The sequence below is a fragment of the Hemiscyllium ocellatum genome, chromosome 42 (assembly GCF_020745735.1).
Source record: "Hemiscyllium ocellatum isolate sHemOce1 chromosome 42, sHemOce1.pat.X.cur, whole genome shotgun sequence".
Lineage (NCBI taxonomy): Eukaryota > Metazoa > Chordata > Chondrichthyes > Orectolobiformes > Hemiscylliidae > Hemiscyllium > Hemiscyllium ocellatum.
This window is the reverse complement of record NC_083442.1, coordinates 26,626,553-26,632,552: the sequence shown is the minus strand read 5'-3', so window position 1 is coordinate 26,632,552 and position 6,000 is coordinate 26,626,553.

The window sequence follows — 6,000 nt, the reverse complement described above, 5'->3', positions numbered from 1 at the left end:
AAGACTCAGCATTCAGGAATTGCAGGGAAAAGGCATGAAAATAGAGTTGGAATCATAATCAGATCAATCTTGATTGGCTCATGGGGTTTAATGGTCTATTCCTGCTCCTTTTTCTTATGCTGTTATCTTCTAATGGGCTAAATCTATGTTGGGGGTTTATCTGTTAGCTCAGTTGCTAGCATTGTTGTCCCTGACTTAATGGCAGCGCATTCAATTCCCTCCCTCAAGCATCTTGAGCACACTGTCTGGTGTTGCCCTATTTGTCCTGCTATTTTTTTATGTGAGTCAGTGAACCAGAGCCCCATAAATGGAAATAAAACACTTGAGGTGGTCTCAGAATTGTCATGGCATGGAGAACAACAAATTTTCAAACGACAATTCACAAACAGCGATGCAATGGGGAATCACAAAGCCTGTTTCACTGCTGGTTGAGGAATAGACGAAACAAGAGGGAATGCTTTCTTTGTTCTTAGTTTCTCGCACGGACACACCTTCGGGCAGCATAAAAGCACTTGCATTTCTATAGCACTTTGCATGCCCTCACAAAATTCCCTTTCATTTTGTAACTTAACAGGCTGTAGGATTCAGAAAGTGATTAGTGCTCCTCAGATGTTGAAATCTATGTGTCAACATATTCACAGTAATCTTTGTGTTGTGTGTCTAGGCAACTGGCCTAGTTTAGGAAGGGTATGAGATTCCTTGAGGGGATGGAGAGGAAATTGATGAGACTCATTCCAGCAATGAGGGATTTTGTGCACAAAACTAGGTTGGAGAAGCTAGGATTGTCTTCCTTGGAGAAACAGCGAATGAGGGGAGATTTGACTGAGGTTTAGATAAGGTGGACAAAGGAAAGCTGTTTTCATTTTGCTGCTGGTACAAGAACTAGGAGACAACGGTCTAAGATTCTAGGCAAGAGATGGAGGAAGAACTGCCTCACACAGTGAGAAATGAATTGGAACATAAATTGCTGGAGAAACTCAGCAGGTCTGATAGCATCGGTAATAAGAAAGCAGAGCTAACATTTTGAATCTGGCAACTCAGAATGGTGATGATTGGAATTCACTGATCATGAGGGTGGTTGTTGAAGAGATATTCAGGGATTTCAAAAGGAAATCAATTGGGCAGTTGAAGGAAATGCAGTTGCCAGGTTACAGGGCAATGGGACTGATTGAGATCAAATTCCTACAGAGCGGAAAGAGGCCATCCTGCCCATCAGGTCCTGCACCAATCCTACAAACAGCATCCCACAGGCCTCACCTTATCCCAGTAGCCTGATATTTAATATGGCTAATCCACCAAGCCTGCAGATGCCCGGGCACCAGAATTGTGAGGCAATTTAGCAATGGCCAATCCACCTAACTTCCTGAAGAAGGGCTTATGTCCGAAACGTCGATTCTCCTGCTCCTTGGATGCTGCCTGGCCTGCTGTGTTTTTCCAGCATCACATTTTTCAACTCTGGTCTCCAGCATCTGCAGTCCTCACTTTCTCCTAATCCACCTAACTTGCACACCCTTAGACTGTGGGAGGAAACTGGAGCACCTGGCAGTAATCCGTTCATATTTGAGGAGAATGTGCATACTTCACACAGACAGTCACCCAAGGCTGGAATTGAACCTGCTTCCCTAACGTTGTGAGGCAGCAATGCTAACCACTGAGCAACATTTAATGTTCTGCAGATAGCCAGCATGGAAGCCAGGAATCTCCTTCTGTGTTATATTGACTCCATGATTGCAGTGCACTAGTGCAGCCTTAGACTGAACATTCCCATATTTTGGTTCGCTGTCAATTTCAGGGAGTTTCACGGAGGATTTCCCTCTGTGAATCCTGGGAACTTTCCTTCCAAAGTGGAGAAGGGGGCTTCACAAAAGTGCTAACCATCTCCATCAAGTCTGAGTAAAGGCCAAATGCAAACAGTGAAAGGAGAGAGCAGGAAGCCGATCATCCCATGCACCTTTCTCTGCAAACACTACCAGTGTTAGACTCTTCAGTCACCTCAGGACCCATAACACAGAACACACAACATCAAGAAGCTTGAAACCACCCAGGACACAGCAGCCGGTTTGATTGGCACCACATCCATAAGTATCAACTCCCTTCACCAACGACGCTCAGTAGCAGCACCCTGTACAATGTACAAGATGCACTGCAGGGATTCACAAAAGATCCTTAGACAGCACCTTCCATGCCTGCAGACACTTCATTCTAGAAGGGTGAGGGCAACAGATACACACAAACACTGCTATCACTAAATTCCTCTCCAAACCACTCACTATCCTGACTTGGAAATATATCACCATACACTGCACCAAATGTTTGGAACTCCCTCCCTAACGGCAATGTGGGTCGATCTACAGCACATGGACTGCAATGGTTCAAGAAGGCAGTTCACCTCCACCTTCTCAAAATGAAACTAGGGATGGGCAATAAGTATTTATTCAGACAGAGATACCCACATCCCATGAATGAATATTAGAAAAGTAGAATAAAAACATTCATGATCTTGAGGGAAGAGTCAAAGGACTCTTCAAGTTTTTATTTTAGCTGTATTCATCATTAAGTTATGCCCAAAAGCTGGACTAGCCTTCACGTCATACAGACAGAAATAACAAATTAAATGACACATATTCTCTTGTTTCAGTCAAGAATGTTACTGAGGAGTTTGTGTTCAACAAATGACCCACCTAGGTGTTCCTGTGCTTCGTGTAGTCATATATAACTGCCTTGTAGAGTTTCAGAAACAGCCATCCATTCCTGGACAATATTCCTTCCTGAATCTAAAACGCAACATAAATTTCTCCTCTATCTTGTCATGTATTTTCTGGAGCTTTGCAGTGCACAGACTGGCCGGTTTTACTTTTTAATACTTGTGAGACATTTTTGGGAGACATGATACAACTTTCTCATAAAAGTTGCGATGTGCCAATTTTTTGAGAATCAGAGCTGCTAACTCTCGTGGCTTTGTTAATTATTTATTTGTTATTGTTTTAACGAGTGCACATATCTGCATAATTTTCTTCCTTTCCCTTTTATCCCATTAAAATAGTGCAAAATTGCCAAAAAATGATAATTAAACTGGAGACTGGTGTGATTCTCAAAGATGTGAGTTATGAAACACGATAATAAAAAAAGACATAAAATCTTTCTGAAAAAGCAAAATTCACGATCTTTGCTCACTTTGTATTACAACTTGAAGAATGATAGGGAAAGTGGAATAATTTAATTTAATTTAGTTTATATTGACACGCTCTCAATCTTTTGAACACTCTGAAACACTCCTATGCTGCTGACTTTCACTGGTTCTCTGTTCAGTGAGTCCTCAATTTTAAATCCTCCATGTTGCCATCCTCTCCCTAAGTGTGTAATCCTAAGAGCCCTACAAGATTTTAAGATTGCTACATTCCTCCAATTCTGGTCACACATATTCCATCATGATTTTAAGTAACAGTCTGAGATATTTTTCTCTGGAGCGAAGGAGGCTGAGGGATGACCTTATAGAGATATGTGAAATCATGACGGCATAGATAAGATGAATAACCAAGGTCTTTACTTCAAAGTAGGGGAGTCCAAAAGTAGAGTGAATGGGTTTAAAGCCGGAGGGGAAAGATTGAAAAGGAACCTGAGGTGCAATCTTTTCATACTGAGCAGGGTGGCTCAGTGGTTAGCACTCTTGCCTCACAGCGCCAGGGACCCGGGTTCGATTCCTGCCTCGGATGACTGACTGGATGGAGTTTGAACTTTCTCCCTGAGTCTGCGTGGGTTTCTTCTGGGGACTCCAGTTTCCTCTCAAAGTCCAAAGTTGTGCAGGTTAGGTGAATTGGCCATGCTAAATTGCCCATTGTGTGCAGGCTAGATGTGTTAGTCAGGGGAAATATGGAATAATAGGTAGGGAAATCAATCTGTGTGGGATACTCTTCAGAGGGTGAGTGTGGGCCTGTTGGGCAGAATGGCCTGTGTCCGCAGTGTAGGGAATCTATGGTGCAGAGGAAGTGATAATGGTGGGGTACAACTTCAACATTTAAAAGACATTTGGACAGGTACATGGATAGGAAATGTTTAGAGGGATATGGGACTAGTTCAGTTTAGGAAACATGGTTGACATAGATGAGTTGGGTTGAAGGACCTGTTGCCTTGTTGATGAGTCTGCAATTGAACTATCACTGATAGTGCTGCCATTAGCTGCATAGATCCCAAATCTGGAATTCAATTTCTAAACTTCTCTGTCCCTTAAACCTCTTACACCTCTTATAAAAGGCCCTTGAAAGGCTATTGATCAAGGTTTTGGTCATGTTTCCAAATTGACTCTAAGTCAAAAGATGTCACAAATATTTTTAAGCTTATGGGTATGCCTTGTTACAGTGAAAGCATTGAATGAACGAAACCATTGTTATTGATGCAGGGAGTGAAGCTTTGAGAGAACTCTGTGTTAATCATGCTTTTGACTTCTGCAGCTATGTCTGTTGATTGTGCTTCTCCAACAGGCTTTTCCCTGTGTGGATCTACACTTACTTGGTACTCTAGGCTACGATACTTTGTAAGGGGCCATAAAATTTCCCTTTTTGGACTTTTGTGAAGTAGGAACATCAGGAGAGTTTTGCAACTTTGAAAAAATCAAGTAATGCACATTTTTAGCTGTGCAAGGTAATGTTGCTCTTTGAAATAGTGAGGGGGGAACACTTTGGGACAGAATGGCACCAAGAGTTTTCGAGTTAAATAAATTCTGCTTAATGACAGCCCTCTGTCCGTTTGAGATGCAGTTCTGAGAGTGTGGCCCTCAGTTGAGGCATAGCTGACTGCAGAGAGGTTAGGTGGCGGAGCATGGCTACTTTCCTGATGAAGGGCTTTTGGCTGAAACGTTGATTGGGAGTTGGCTATCCTTTTCTTCTTCTCTCGTGAATCGGATTCCTGTGAATGTGGCGTTGATGATCCGGTGTGTTTTTTCTATTTCGTGTTTTTGATGATTACGAACGTGTCATCGACATATCTGACCCAGAGTTTGGGTTGAATTTGTGGTAGGTTGAATTTGTGAGACAAAAAACCGTTTGTCTCACTGTTTGTTGTGTCTCTTCTGTCAGTCCATTATTCCTGAGTGTGCATTCTAGTGCTGCTAGGAAGTCTGCTGTCTTGGCATCCCTGTGATTATAGTTGAGTCCCTTGGTCAGTATAGTTCTTTCCATGTCTGTGAGCTGTCTGTGGGAGAGGTTTTTAACCCAGGTGTGTGTTGTAGTGTCCTCTTTTTTGTGTGTTAGTTTGGCCATTTTTTCTTTTAGTGCCGTTTTTTTGACAGAAGAGACACAACAAACAGTGAGACAAACGGTCGTACCTATGATGATAAGAAAAAGACAAACACATAACCTCAACACCAAGGAGAGGGAAGCACTGAAAGCACTAAGAAACGATAAGAACATAATCATACTACCAGCAGATAAAGGCAGAATGACGGTCATCCTAGATAAATCAGATTACATCAAAAAAGCACAACAACTACTCGCAGATACCAACACCTACCAAATGAAGGATTCTGACCCCACACCACAACTCACCAACAGAATAAATAACACACTAAGGAATCTACAAAAAAACGGACAGATAACCAAAGCTGACCTACAAAGAATGAAACCGGAAAGCAACAACACCCCCAGATTCTATGGACTACCCAAAGTACACAAACCAGACATCCCACTCAGACCCATAGTATCACTACCAGGGACACCAGCATACAAACTGGCCAAAGAACTACAACAGAAACTGAAACACCTGGTCAGCGGATCCAAACACTCCATACAATCAACACAGGAATTCTTGGACGTCATCAGGAATACACACATAGACAAAGAAGAAACCATGATCTCATTCGACGTGACGGCACTGTTCACTTCGATTGACAAAACCCTAGCCAGAAAAACAATAGCCAACCTACTGGACATACAGAACAGAAACCAGGAGGCGGAACCTATCAACAAAGACGGCATAATTAAACTACTGGACTTCTGCCTCACCACA